The sequence below is a fragment of the Camellia sinensis genome, chromosome 7 (genome assembly GCF_055761805.1).
Source record: "Camellia sinensis isolate YWXY chromosome 7, ASM5576180v1, whole genome shotgun sequence".
Taxonomy (NCBI): domain Eukaryota; kingdom Viridiplantae; phylum Streptophyta; class Magnoliopsida; order Ericales; family Theaceae; genus Camellia; species Camellia sinensis.
The window spans coordinates 12048942-12065742 of record NC_138967.1 but is presented as its reverse complement, the minus strand read 5'-3'; positions in this window follow the sequence as shown (position 1 = coordinate 12065742).

Genomic DNA, 16801 nt, shown 5'->3' with positions numbered 1-16801 from the left:
GGTCCTAAATTTGAGTCATTTTGTTTGAGACCATTCCAATCACATGTAACTAGTGGTCACCCGTGCGGTACACTGAATTTTAGAAAGTCAATGATTATTAAAAAAAAATTCCTATTTGATTGTATTTTATAATATTTTTATTTAATTTGTGTATGTAAATCTTACTTTACATCATTAAAAATATTTAACATTTCACATTATTGAAATTTTTTAAAAACTATCATACATGAAGTAAATCATCACATATATAATAGCTAATTTATCTAAGAATTACTTCAGACAACCAAAGTAGAGTAACAAAGACATTATAATTAATCAAAATGACTAATATTAAATAAAAGTAACACTAATTTTGTTTAATCAATAGTAGATATTATATTAATCATCCCATTTTAGTGGTTAAACTTTTTTTACATGCTATTTGTTTTTCGGTTATATTGATCCATTAAACATAAATAGGTTTGGAATGATTATTAAAAAAAAAAAAATTAAAAAAAGGTTTGGAAATGCATTAAAATTGAATTGACAAACATAAAGAATATAAATATTTAAATTATTCAAAAAAAATTAACATTTTTAATATGAGACTTCTTCCATTTGCTCAAACTTTGAATCTAAATAAAAAAAATTAAAAAAAAAGAAAAAAGAAATGTGTGGTTTAGTTCTCAAAGGAAATAAGTTTTTAAAAATAAATTTAATCATGAGTTATTTCAACAGGATAATCAGTAATAAAAAATCAACTGATGAATACATTCAAAGTATAAATCCATATCCAATCAATTTTGACGTGTTCTTCGTTTTCAATCTAACATCTGCGACAAAAAAAAAAAATAATAATAATAATTAAACACAATCAATAAATGAGAGGGTTACAAATTGATAATAGTAGCGCTTTTAAAAGAAAAAAATAGAATAAAATCTCAATTAAATGACACATTATTAACAAAAAGAAAGAAATAAAGAAAAATACAGATTGTAACAAAAAAAATTAAAAATTAAATAATAATATCCATTTACATAAACTCACTTTCTCAGAAATGCAAAAACTCATGCAAGTTCACATTTCAAATGTAAAGCAAATATTTAAGATTTTTAGGTACCGAAAAGAGATAAAAAAAAAAAAAAAAGACTCAATGTTGATTGTTTCCCCCCTCTCCCCCACACCCCAATGTTTCTGTTCATGGTTTTATTTGCAGGAATTTGTTTTTATATTGAAAAGATTATGCTTAGACAAAAGATATATGTGGAATTCTATCATATTTAAAATTTGTATAGATAATTAATTGATGATTTCAAAAGAAAAAATATTAAATTTAACTTGAAGATAAACTTTAAAAAGATTAAGTTGAAATATATGGGAATTCTATAACAAACTAACAAAAGATAAATATAGATCATTAAAAAAATTATTATCTTTTTGGGATATTTATATCCCAATATTAATCTTTTTTTTATTTAAATATTTTGTTATCTTTTATTTGAATTTTCATTTTGCAATTCAAATCTAAATAGCTATATTTTTATTTTTGTATATTTTTTCATATCTATATCTATATATATATATTTTTGTTAGTCATACTGTAATGACCCCAAAATGCGTATAAGAAGTCATCTTTATTTAACTTTGAGATGATGTGTTTTAATTTAATTATATCTATTGGAATTGAAGCATTATCTGTTGAGTTACGAATTTAAAATTGAAATTACCGACCTTTATGGGTTCAGAAATTAAAATTGAGCACTTGGGTATGTTAATGGGAATTTTTAAAACTATTTGAAAAAATTAATTGGAATTCTAAATTGTCTGATTAGTTAATGCACGCTTGGGTGGTTAATTTCATACTGCAAATTGAAGGCCTTAGAGGCTTCAGAAACAGGAACAGAGGACATATTCATGATCAGCGTAATTTTTAGGGTCATCTGAAAAGCTTAATTGAAATTTAATTTCATACGATTCATAAGGCCACGTTTGACTCTCCCTTGTGTTAATCTTGTGTGTGTATATTTATATAAATAGAAGCCTTATGAGTTGTTGAACTCATCTCTTTGAACCAAAAATATCTAGAGAAAGGGGAAGCCACGTGAGAGAGAGAGTTCTTGAGAGAACTCAAAGAGAAAAGGAAGGAAAGCTTGGAGATTGAAGAGCTTTAAAGGGGAAATTCAAGGATTTGGGTTAAGGTATGTGGTTTTAACTATTATCTTTGTAAATAATTCAATTACTACATGAAATCAAGGATTAACTTGGAAGTTTAAAATGTAAATGAACTAGTGTTTTGGGAGTTTGGATGAAATGGATTGAATTCAAGGAATTGAACTTTGCTTTCCTTAAATTTGTTTGATTTGGGTCCAATCTTAAGAATGATTCGGGTCCAATCTTAAGAATGATTCGTGGAATAACAAGCTTTGGTGTGAAAATCAACCATATGTAAGATGTATCTTTATGATTTTGGAGTATATATTTTGGAAGTTTGATTATATAGAAAAATGGGACTTGAATTTTTAATTTGAGGCAAAGATTGATTTGTTTGAGATGGGGTTACACTTGAATGTTGATAGTTTATCACCTTGTGGGTCAATTTTACATGTTTTTGAGTGATTTATGTTTAGAACCAAGCTTAAAAATGGAAAGAACCAAGTGTTGGAGCAAAAGAGATATTTTCGGACTGTTATTTTTTGCCCAGACCGCACGAGCGGCCACGGGCACCGCACGAGCGGACATGAAGAAAAAAAAGTGATTTTCATTCTGCTTTTGGGTGCTCGAGCGGCCGGGTTCTTCCGCTCGAGCGGAATTGGAGCGCATGAGCGGCCAATCCTGTTTCGGCTTATACCTTGTAACTTCGAACAAGCATATCTTTTGCATCCGGACTCCGTTTTGAGTGATTCTTAAGCCTAAAATCAAGCCCCAAAAGTCTAGTTTCTGATGGTGGAAATCTCACTCCAAAATTCTAAGTACAAAAATAGTTATGCTCAAATTAGTGACGACTGTTCACTTTCTGTTTACTGAGTTTGTACTGTTTTTTCGCCTGAACCTTTCTCCTATCAATTCCGCCTATTTTATGAGGCATGGATTATAACCAATGGAGGACTAATGAGTCTAGAACCACCATAGCTATTGAGTAAGGAATAAAAAGATATTGGTTTTATTCTCATAATCTGCTATGTGCGTTATGTTTGTAGGTCAAGACGGGGACATCGTTCCACCGCTATCAGAGACCTACCATTGTGAGTAGTAGTACTGTAGTTGTACATTTACCTACCGTTAATAATTCTTATTATTAACACTCTGTTCTTCGCATGTTAATTACGTTAACTGTTATAAATGATTGGAAACTGGAGATTTCCTATGTCCCTACATGAATTAATACTATACAAAATGTCGACAGGAAGAAATTGTGAATATAAGCCCCACCTACGAAGAACATGATGTTTTGAATATCTTACAATGGATCATCGAAATGGCTAATTGGATAGAATTATGAGTTGCTTTATATGTTAATAGTTATTGTTAATGATTTGTTATATGTAAGACAACTACGTCAACTTGTGATAAACCATGGGGAAATTTATGTGCACTATTGTGAACGGTATTCCTATGAGTCTGGGATTATTCTGTTCGGTTTATTCGTTCCGTTTATGCTATGGCATGATATGAATTGTTCGGTCTTTAAGACCTAAATGTTTTCTGGTATGGAACAAAGTGCTGTACGGAACTAAGTGCTGCAGTGCGAGTCACCTCTAGAATCCGTGCGAGACACCTCTTAAGTCCATACATATATGAACTAGGCCTATGGCCAATCTGTGACATCTGGGCCTATGGCCGTTCTGTATCTGTTGGGCCTATGGCCGTTCTGTATCTGTTAGGCCTATGGTCGTTCTGTATTATTTGTGGGCCAGAGTCCCTTCTGTAAGATTTGTGGGCTTAAAGCCGTTTTGTATCACATTTGGGCTTAAAGCCGATTTGTATCACATCTGTGGGCTTAAAGCCATTCTGTATTATATATGGGCTCGAGGCCGTTCTGTATTATATGTGAACCTGAGACCGTATTGAAATATAATTATGGATAAGACCTGTATATGGTTGGTATCTGTCTATTTATTTTATCCAAGGTTTTTCTTATTCAATTAACCTTCTTAAGTTGTTATTATCCACTGAGCCTTGCTCATTCTGTTTTATGTATATTTCTGTAGGTGAGCCATCAGGGATTGACACTAGAGTTGTACTGAGGTTCGCTTGTCTGCCAAGTCACCTGGGGTATGTCTCCACGTGGAGGCCTTAATTTATTGTTGGGAGTCTTATAAATTATTAAGTCTTATGTAAGAGTGTGTGAGATCTATATAAAATCTGTGATTGTGTAGGTATATTTGGAATGGATTTAAATGCTCAAATCCAATTAAACCATCATGTATGCACAAGCTCAATGGATGTTGTCTTTTATTGATATTGCTTCCGCCTAAGGCCCTATATATGGTTAAATATTATTTTAAAATTCTGTTTTGAGACCTATGTACAGGCCGGTCATGGACCAAACTTTTAGGGGCGGGTTTGGGTCATGACAGGTGGTATCAGAGCATGAGTTCAGATCTCACACACGTGTCCATTGAGTATTAGAGTGTCTAGAATGCATTTAAGTTGCACGTATCTAGTAACAAAAGGATATGATGTGCGTTTTAAAAGATGTATGTGAGCTGTACAATACGTCGAGTATCGAGATTAAGGATGAGAATTCTCATGGACTCTGAGGTAACAAAAGAAGATTCATATGTTTTGTTTCATAGACTGAGATTTGTGACTAAGGAAAATTAGATAATTGTTATGAAGTGAGAATGGGTTATATAAGGTTAACGTTTTGAAAGATGTGGAATATCGGTGTTCTTCGGCTATTCAAATTGATATGTATAAGCATGTTTATGGAAACGTAATGTGAAAAGAGATTAAACTTAGCTTTTATCTGTGTTATATGCGGAAGTAGACCAGGAGGAGTTTTTGGGAAACTGAGGTTGTTGTGCATCAATGAAGTGTATGGAAATTGAGAAATACAATGATTAAGAACGAGTATGAGACTTGAGAATCGCCTGATATAAGAAGTAAAGATAAAGGGATTGCCCCACTCATATCCTTGTATGCTTGTGTGTTATGACTAAGTATGCGAAACTATGTGTTATGGAGTAATTAATGAGTGAATTTAGTGATGCAGGGAAATTGAAATTTTGACTAGAATATGGGCGGTGTTGAGTACGTTCATTGTAGAGATAGAGTGTATGTTGAGGGAATTGAGATGTGTATGCTGGCGAAGGAAATGTTATCTGAAATCTTGAACCATGGAGTTAAATGACTTGCTATGATCTTATGTATTAAGCTAATTTGTATTTAGTGGCTGGAGGAAAAGGTAGTAAGAATGAGGTGATACTTAAGTTGTCTTACCACATGTAAGAATACGAATGGGCATTGTTAACGTAGTGAGATGATATGTTTGTTAATCAAATTATTTGGGTTATTGAAGTGGATCATTGGTGAAAAGGAGGGCATGTTGTGAATCTTTTTATGGAATGATAAGTGAAGTTTTGTTCCTCCTTTCAGTACGAACATATATTCTTGTGAATGAATGTGAATAAAAGGAAAATTGTCTTCCTTTTTGTGGATTGCCATTTGTCTGAAAGCCATAATGTTGTTTTGATATGTTTTGTTCTGAATCGAACATATTGCTATCATAAACTTACTGTTACTAATGAAGGATGAAATATTTGTATGAGAATTAACTTAAGGCATGTTCCTTCATTGTGATCTGGAAATGAATGCTCATTGGAACGAAACTTGTGTGATCTGTGTTATTTAGAGAGGTTATACCACCAATTACATTCGGTACTTCTAACATAGATGAATAGTGTGTGATCCTGTGTGAGTTGACTATAGACCTAAGTAAGTAATGTCCTTGTATAGATACTTTCGTATAAATGATTTTGAAAATGGCTATGCTGTACGATGTTTAATGAAATCTATATTTTGGTTACGAACTGTTCTACATGATAAGTATTTTCGGAAATGATAAAATATGTTATGAACCTCCGACATGTTTATGATATGATGAGTTTTCCGAGTAATTTCCCCAAAATGACTAGATATGCTACGAAATCCCTATTGTTCAGGATATGACAAGTTTCTGGAAAAGATATTTTGCTATACATGAATGAGTTTTCCATTTAATAAATTATTGTGGCATGCTTGATGAATGCCTTATGATGAACTTGAAATCATTCTGCCTTATCTGTTATAAGTTGGACCGGAGGTTGTTCTGTCAAAGTTTAAGTATGTTTAATGTTATTGGAAATTATCCCATCATCTGATAATCTTTGAAAGGTCTGATCAGTTTCTAAATAATGTCTCTGAACGACGTATTGTGTGTAATTATGAAGGGTTTGATGAACTTTATGTATTACATACTTTTGGAAATGTTCTTGTCCATGATAAGAACGTTTTACTAAATATGGAACAAGAATATAATAGCTTTATGGGAAATGTATTCTGTGCTTGATGTCATGATGTTGACTTCAAGATCTTCCAAGCAAACATGGATTTTAAATGATTATACTTTACTGTAATTTGGGAATTGTGTCCACTAAGGTTTGATCCGTATTTGATTTTACTAATAACTTACTCTGAACATGTAATTCCTTGTTATGGGATCTGAGTTGCTATTTGGAGTCTGTTAGAAATCTGATCCGAACTGATAAGTCTAATTCTGATTACTTAAGCATTATTATCGATTGGGTTACCGATTAGCCAGTAATAGCGAATTAATTGTGATCCTTGGAACAAACTTCATTGAAATTGATTGTTTAGGAATTATGAACTGTTCAACGATTGAGGAATATTGAACCTCTAGGACGAGACTGAACTATGATAGGAAACCGAAATTTGTGAACCGAACTCGTGTTAAGGTAAATCAAGTTTGGAGGACCAAACTTCTTAAGGTGGGGAGAATGTAATGACCCAAAAATGCGTATAAGAAGTCATCTTTATTTAACTATGAGATGATGTATTTTAATTTAATTATATCTATTGGAATTGAAGCATTATCTGTTAAGTTACGGATTTAAAATTGAAATTACCGACTTTTATGGGTTCAGAAATTAAAATTGAGTACTTGGGTATGTTAATGGGAATTTTTAGAACTATTTGGGAAAATTAATTGGAATTCTAAATTGTCTGATTCGTTAATGCACGTTTGGGTGATTAATTTCATACTGCAAATTGAAGGCCTTAGAAGCTTCAGAAACCGGAACAGAGGACATATTCATGATCAACGTAATTTCTAGAGTCATCTGAAAAGTTTAATTGAAATTTAATTTCGTACGATTTATAAGGCCACGTTTGGCTCTCCCTTGTGTTAATCTTGTGTGTGTATATTTATATAAATAGCACCCTTATGAGTTGTTGAACTCATCTCTTTGAGCCAAAAATATCTAGAGAAAGGGGAAACCACGTGAGAGAGAGAGTTCTTGAGAGAACTTAAAGAGAAAAAGAAGGAAAGCTTGGAGATTGAAGAGCTTTAAAGGGGAAATTCAAGGATTTGGGTTAGGGTATGTGGTTTTAACTATTATCTTTGTAAATAATTCAATTACTACATGAAATCAAGGATTAACTTGGAAGTTTAAAATGTAAATGAACTAGTGTTTTGGGAGTTTGGATGAAATGGATTGAATTCAAGGAATTGAACTTTTCTTTCCTTAAATTTGTTTGATTTGGGTCCAATCTTAAGAATGATTCGTGGAATAACAAGCTTTGGTGTGAAAATCAACCATATGTAAGATGTATCTTTATGATTTTGGAGTATATATTTTGGAAGTTTGATTATATAGAAAAATGGGGCTTGAATTTTTAATTTGAGGCAAAGACTGATTTGTTTGAGATGAGGTTACACTTGAATGTTGATAGTTTATCACCTTGTGGGTCAATTTTACAAGTTTTTGAGTGATTTATGTTTAGAACCAAGCTTAAAAATGAAAAGAACCAAGTGTTGGAGTAAAAGAGCTATTTTCGGACTGTTGTTTTTTGCCCAGACCGCACGAGCGGCCACGGGCACCGCACGAGCGGACATGAAGAAAAAACAAGAGGTTTTCATCCTGCTTTTGGGCGCTCGAGCGGCTGGGTTCTTTCGCTCGAGCGGAATTGGGCCGCACGAGCGGCCAAAGTGGGCGCACGTGCGGCCAACCCTGTTTCAGCTTATACCTTGTAACTTCGAATAAGCATATCTTTTGCATCCGGACTCCGTTTTGAGTGATTCTTGAGCCTAAAATTAAGCCCCAGAAGTCTAGTTTCCGATGGTGGAAATCTCACTCCCAAATTATAAGTACAGAAATAGTTATACTCAAATTAGTGATGATTGTTCACTTTCTGTTTACTGAGTTTGTACTGTTTTTTCGCCTGAACCTTTCTCCTATCGATTCCTCCTATTTTATGAGGCATGGATTATAACCTATGGCGGACTAATGAGTCTAGAACCACCATAGCTTTTGAGTAAGGAATAAAAAGAGATTGATTTTATTCTCATAATCTGCTATGTGCATTATATTTGTAGGTCAAGACGGGGACATCGTTCCACCACTATCAGAGACCTACCATTGTGAGTAATAGTACTGTAGTTGTACATTTACCTACCGTTAATAATTCTTATTATTAACGTTCTGTTCTTCGCATGTTAATTACGTTAACTGTTGTAAATTATTGGAAACTGTAGATTGCCTATGTCTCTGCATGAATTAATACTGTACAAAATGTCGACAGGAAGAAATTGTGAATATAAGCCCCACCTACGAAGAACATGATGTTTTGAATATCTTACAATGGATCATCGAAATGGCTAATCGGATAGAATTATGAGTTGCTTTGTATGTTAATAGTTATTGTTAATGATTTGTTATATGTAAGACAACTACGTCAACTTGTGATAAACCATGGGGAAATTTTTGTGCACTATTGTGAACGGTATTCCTATGAGTCTGGGGTTATTCTGTTCGGTTTATTCGTTCCGTTATGCTATGACATGATATGAATTGTTCGGTCTTTAAGACCTAAATGTTTTCTGGTATGAAACAAAGTGTTGTACGGAACTAAGTGCTGCAGTGCGAGTCACCTCTAGAATCCGTGCGAGACACCTCTTGAGTCCATACATATGTGAACTGGGCGTATGGCCAATCTGTGACATCTGGGCCTCTAACCGTTCTGTATCTGTTAGGCCTATGGCCGTTCTGTATCTGTTGGGCCTATGGCTGTTCTATATCTGTTAGGCCTATGGCTGTTCTGTAAGATTTGTGGGCCAGAGGCCCTTCTGTAAGATTTGTGGGCTTAAAGCCGTTCTGTATCACATTTGGGCTTAAAGCCGATCTGTATCATATCTGTGGGCTTAAAGCCGTTCTGTATTATATATGGGCCCGAGGCCGTTCTGTATTGCATATGGGCCCGAGGCCGTTCTGTATTATATGTGAACCTAAGACCGTATTGAAATATAGTTATGGATAAGACCTGTATATGGTTGGTATCTGTCTATTTATTTCATCCAAGGTTTTGCTTATTCAATTAACCTTCTTAAGTTGCTATTATTCACTGAGCCTTGCTCATTCTGTTTTATGTATATTTCTGTAGGTGAGCCATCAAGGATTGACACTAGAGTTGTACTGAGGTTCGCTTGTCTGCCAAGGCACTTGGGGTATGTCTTCACGTGGAGGCCTTAATTTATTGTTGAGAGTCTTATAAATTATTAAGTCTTATGTAAGAGTGTGTGAGATCTATATAAAATCTGTGATTGTATAGGTATATTTGGAATGTATTTAAATGCTTAAATCCAATTAAATCATCATGTATGCACAAGTTCAATGGATGTTGTCTTTTATTGATATTGCTTCCGCCTAAGGCCCCATATATGGTTAAATATTATTTTAAAATTCTATTTTGAGGCCTATGTCCAGGCCGGTCATGGACCAAACTTTTAAGGGCGGGTTTGGGTCGTGACACATACATAAGTAGTTATTTATTTTAAAAAGTATTTAACTCCTAGTCTTTTTTATTTGAATATTAATCTTGTATTTGAAGTTTTATCAATTCAAAATATGGAATTGTATTAAATTTAAACTTTATATGGATAATTAATTGATAATTTTAAAAGGTAAAATAATAAGTTAAACTTGAAGATAAAATTTAAAAAGATTAAGCTGAAATATATGGAAATTCTACAACAAACTCACAGAATATAAATATAGATCATTAAAACATTTATTATCTTTCTGGGATTTATATCTCAAACTTAATATTTTTAATTTAATTTTTTTAATCTTTTATTTGCATTTTTATTTATGTAATTTTATTATATTTAAAATTTATATGGATAATTAATTAATGATTTTAAAAAATACAATATTAAGTTCAACCTGAAGATAAACTTTAAAAAGATTTAGCCAAAATATATGGAAATTCTACAACAAACTCACATAAAGTAAATTTAGATTTTTAAAAACTTTATCATGTTTTTGAAATTTATATCTTAATCTTAATCTTTTTTAATTTAAATATTTTTTTTATCTTTTATTTGAATTTTTATTTTTCAGTTCAAATCTAAATAGTTATATATATATTGTATATATTTTTATCTTTGTTTTTTTTTTTGTTCATATATAAATAATTATCTTTTTATTTAAAAATTTATTTGACTCATAATATTTTTTATTTTATTATTTTTTAATCTTTTATTTGACTCATTATATTATTTTGTGATTGAAATTTGAATAGGTATCTTTTTATTTTATTTTTAATAGTTTTATCTCTACCTTTTTGTTGTTCATATCTAAATATTTATCATTTTATTTAAATCTATCTATCTATCTATCTATTTATCTATATAAGCAAATGTAGTAGAGTATGAGAATTCTCCAAACTCTTAATATTAAACTCTTATGGATTATCTCTCTTACGTGTTACCTCTCAAGTCTTTCCTCCGACTTTTCTAATTTTTAATCATTTGTTAATTACATAATGACTTATTTTGAAAATGATTTTTTGCATTGGATTCATCTATTAAAGATCTTTCTTATTTTTATTTTGAAAATGATATTTTGTATTGGATTCAACTACTAAATAAAGATCTTTGTGCTATAATTTTATTATGATAATCTAGTAGTCTAGGACTAAAATTGAATAAAAATGATGTTACTTTATGATGTATGGTTTAGAAAAAAAATGCAGTATTTTGTTTACAATTTAATTCTGTTTCAAAATCAAATCTTTTCATTATATATTTTACTGGTGTCTCACAGCAAAATCACAATAGAAAAACTGTTGGAAAATTTATAAATTTATAAAGAGGTAGTTGTGAATTGAAATAGACTCTATTTTGAATGAAAGGGTGTAACCTTTCATGGTGTTTTTTTGTTTTAAAAGAAGGGTCTCTATTTTGAATGAAAGGGTGCAAACCTTTCATGGTGTCTCTTTATTTTAAATGAAGGGGTATGTCCCTTCTTCATACCTTTTCAATTCAATTTGAATAGGTGCCAACAAAGCCTATATAAAGGCAGCCCCATTCCAATTTTGAGTATTCCGAAAATTCATTTTCCTTGCCTTCATTTTGCTCTCTTGCGTCCTTTATTCTTCATATTTAGTTTTAGAATAAATTAAAGAGAGTATAGATCACAGGTTTGGTTCGCCGAACAAATTTATTTGAAGTGCTTCTATAAATTTGTGAAGATCATTGTATCCTGGGAGATAGACGCCATTCAACCGTAAGTACCATAGCGGGGCGAATCTGTCTTAAGGACAGAGTGTCACACACTCGACTTGGTCTTGTAATTTTATTTGGTTCGACAAAATAAATCCGGTATGTTATTTATTTATTTTGTTTGAATTTATTTCTAGTTATTTTATTTACACAAAAGATTGTTCCATCAATCTTAAGACAGATTCGAATTATTCTGTTTACAGAATTTTTCGTTTGTTTTCCTTTTTCTTTCTTCGTAAATAATTTCGGAAGAAAAATTATTTTCTGTGAATTTACGAAATAATATTCTGGTTGGAAAAACAAATAGTGATTATATGCTATTTGACAGATAGTAGTAATATACTGTCTCTTTTCTTTGACAACTAGTAGTACGATACTGGTGTCATTAACAATTCAGAATATATTTTTGTGAAATTTTGTCAGAAAACTAATTTTGGTTTTTAGAAATTATTTTCTGAGTTTTCTTTAATTAAAATTCTGTTTCAGTATTTTAATTATTGAAGTGTTACTGAAATTAATTTTCTTGTGTGGAATTAATTTGGTTAAATAAAATTTTATTTTATTTCCAAATTAATTGAAAAATAAAAGTTATAGTTATTATTTCTTTTATTTTTATAGAATTTAATTTCCTTGTGTGGAATTAATTTGGTTAAATAAAATTTTATTTTATTTCCAAATTAATTGAAAAATAAAAGTTATAGTTTTTATTTCTTTTATTTTACAGAATTTAATTTTCTGTGTGGAATTAATTTGTTTAAATAAAATTTTATTTTATTTTCAAATTAATTGAAAAATAAAAGTTACATTCTTGTTTCTTTTATTTTTACAGAATTTAATTCTGTGAATTTGGTTTAATTTTCTGTGTAGTATAAATTCTAATTATAATTTTGTTTTTATAATTTAGAATTTATGGCTACTAAAACTGGTCAAACTTATGTTCAAAGCAGTACTGGTATGGTAATTGCCATTACGCCAATTTCTCCTTTTGTTGGGACTGTGCCAGTGAATAATAGTGAAAAGGCAGAGAAGTTCTTAAGAACTAATTTTTGCAAAGGCAAAGGAAGAACAAGTAAGAAGGTTACTAAAGCCGATATAACCAAAATGGATATAATTTCCAATGGTGTAGATGTCATAAATCTTTCTGTAGTTGTTTCCGAGGCAAATCTTGTCGGAAATCCTAAAGAATGGTGGGTGGACACTGGTGCTACTCGCCATATTTGTGCCGACAAAAAGATGTTCACATCTTATTCTTTAGTGGACAATGGTGAACAACTTTTTATGGGCAACTCCTCAACTTCCAAAGTTGAAGGACAAGGAAAGATTGTACTCAAGATGACATCTGGAAAGGAACTCACTCTCAACAATGTGTTGCATGTACCGGACATTCGCAAGAATTTAGTTTCCGGATCTTTGTTGAGTAAGAATGGGTTTAGGCTAGTTTTTGAAAGTGACAAGTTTGTACTTACCAAAAACGGGATGTATGTAGGAAAAGGTTATATGTCTGATGGCCTTTTCAAGTTAAATGTAATGACCGTTGTACCCTCAGTTATTAATAATACTACATCTTCTTCTTACTTGCTTGAGTCTTCAAATTTATGGCATGGTAGACTAGGACATGTTAATTATGGATCTTTGCGTAGATTAATTAATATGGAATGTTTACCTAAATTTAACATTGATTCAAATCATAAATGTGAAATTTGCGTTGAGGCAAAATTATCTAAAACTCCTTTTCATTCAATTGAAAGAAGTACGGAACCACTTGAATTAATTCATAGTGACATTTGTGATTTTAAATCAATTCAAACCAGAGGTGGAAAAAAGTATGTAAACACTTTTATAGATGACTATACTAGATATAGTTATATTTATTTAATTCGAACCAAGGATGAAGCTTTGGAAACTTTCATTCAATATAAGAATGAAGTAGAAAATCAACTTGGTAAGAAAATCAAGAAACTTAGAAGTGATAGAGGTGGTGAATATGAATCACCTTTTGGTGAGTTTTGTAAAGAACATGGAATAATTCATCAAACCACTGCTCCTTACTCACCTCAGCAAAATGGAATTGCTGAAAGGAAAAATAGGACTTTAAAAGAAATGATGAATGCCATGTTAATTAGTTCTGGATTACCTCAGAACTTGTGGGGGGAAGCAATACTTTCTGCTAATTATATTTTAAATAAAGTACCCCGAAAGAAAATAAATCAAACACCTTATGAATTATGGCATGGAAGAGTACCATCCTACAAATACTTAAAAGTGTGGGGGTGTTTGGCTAAAGTGGCTATTCCTAGTCCTAAAAAGACTAAGATAGGTCCTAAGACCATTGATTGCATTTTCATTGGTTATGCCAAGAATAGTAGTGCATATCGGTTTTTGATTCATAAATCAAAACATTCCGAAATGCATGTAAATACTATTATTGAATCTCGGAATGCATCGTTCTTTGAACATGTATTTCCGAATAAGATTGGACAAGAGACTAGTAATAAGAAAAGATCTTTTGATGCTATTACTAGTAATGATCAAGAACATGATCAAGAACAAGAGTTAGATCAAAATGAAGAAGAGGAACCTAGGCGTAGTAAACGTGCTAGAACTTCAAAATCTTTTGGTCCAGATTTTCTAACATATATGGTAGAAAATGAGCCTTTAGCTTTTAAAGAGGCTATGTCCAGTCCGGAAGCTCCTTTATGGAAAGAAGCTGTCAACAGTGAAGTTGAATCCATCTTGCAAAATCACACTTGGGAACTAGTGGACTTACCACCAGGTTGTAAACCTCTTGGATATAAGTGGATTTTCAAAAGGAAAATGAAAGCGGATGGATCAATTGACAAATACAAGGCAAGACTTGTAGTCAAAGGATTTAGACAAAAAGAAGGTCTTGATTACTTTGACACGTACTCACCGGTTACTAGAATAACATCCATTAGAATGCTAATTGCCATTGCATCTCTATACAATCTAGAAATTCATCAAATGGATGTTAAAACCGCTTTCTTAAATGGTGAGTTAAATGAAGAAATTTACATGGAACAACCAGAAGGGTTTTCTGTTCCAGGGAAAGAAAAGAAAGTGTGTAAATTGGTTAAATCATTATATGGTTTAAAACAAGCGCCAAAGCAATGGCATGAGAAATTTGACAAGGCAATGATGTCAAATGGTTTTAAAATTAATGAGTGTGACAAATGTGTTTATATTAAAAACACAGATAAAGGTTATGTCATTGTATGTCTTTATGTAGATGATATGCTCATCATTGGTAGTAATAATGACATGATTAAAACTACCAAGAAAATGTTGAATAAACATTTTGACATGAAGGACATGGGCATTGCTGATGTAATACTTGGTATGAAAATTACCAAAACATCAGAAGGATATGCTTTGTCACAATCTCATTACATTGAGAAAATACTTGACAAATTCAGCAAAGATGATGATCATCTTGCTAGAACTCCTGTAGATGTTAATTTGTATCTTTCTAAGAATATACAGGAAAGTATTTCTCAATTAGAGTATGCCCAAATTATTGGAAGCTTAATGTACTTGATGAACTGCACTCGCCCAGATATAGCTTATGCAGTAAGTAAATTAAGTAGATATACGAGTAATCCGGGAGTAGAACACTGGAAAGCAATTATAAGGGTTCTAAGATATCTCCGATTTACTCGTAACATTGGGCTGAATTATACTAGATATCCAGCAGTACTTGAAGGATACTGTGATGCAAATTGGATATCGGATACAAGAGACTCGAAGTCCACCAGTGGGTATGTCTTTACTCTTGGTGGGGCGGCTGTATCTTGGAAATCTTCAAAACAGACTTGTATTGCTAGGTCTACTATGGAATCTGAATTCATAGCTTTAGACAAAGCAGGGGAAGAGGCAGAATGGCTTCGCCACTTCCTTGAAGATATTCCAATTTGGCCAAAACCGGTGCCTGCTATATGCATACATTGTGATAGTCAATCAGCAATAGGTAGAGCACAGAGTCATATGTATAACGGTAAGTCTCGACACATTCGTCGTCGACATAATACCGTAAGACAACTACTCTCTAATGGAATTATTTCCATAGAATATGTTAAGTCTAAAGACAACATAGCGGATCCACTAACCAAAGGGTTAGCAAGAGAGTTAGTTGAGAATTCATCGAGGGGAATGGGACTAAAGCCTATTTAATAAGAGTTACCACAACGGCAACCCAACCTAGTTGACTGGAGATCCCAAGATCTAGGTTCAAAGGGACAACCGAGTTGTGATTGACTCAGAAGGATCACTGTGGAGTCCAACTCCTACCCATTTCTATGATGAAAAAGTGATGTCTGCAGCGATTTAGGATAAGTAATACTTTTAATGATTCTTATATCTAGGTAAACCTAGTGGAGTATGGCATGATACTTTTCATAAGAATTACCTATATGAGTATGAACTGGGCCGGTTCTATGAGATTTGTGAAGGGCTACAATTCTCTAAAGCACTCATGAAGACCAGGTTGTTCAGGGCCAAAATGAACACAATAGTGAGAACTAAACTGTGTCTGGGAATATACTGTGTGAGTTCTATTGTCTTGGTTTACACAAACGGCTGAACAGTTCAAGACATCATGTTCACTGGTTAGCTAGTAAATCCGATAGTGTCTCACAAGGGAAGGTTCAAAGCCAAAAGCTACCTATCCTTTGCAGAATATTTTCAATTTCTGTACTCTCTGTATTTACATCATGTTGTTGCATTTTCTCTCTGTCAATTTCATTCATGTGGGGGATTGTTGGAAAATTTATAAATTTATAAAGAGGTAGTTGTGAATTGAAATAGACTCTATTTTGAATGAAAGGGTGTAACCTTTCATGGTGTCTTTTTGTTTTAAAAGAAGGGTCTCTATTTTGAATGAAAGGGTGCAAACCTTTCATGGTGTCTCTTTATTTTAAATGAAGGGGTATGTCCCTTCTTCATACCTTTTCAATTCAATTTGAATAGGTGCCAACAAAGCCTATATAAAGGCAGCCCCATTCCAATTTTGAGTATTCCGAAAA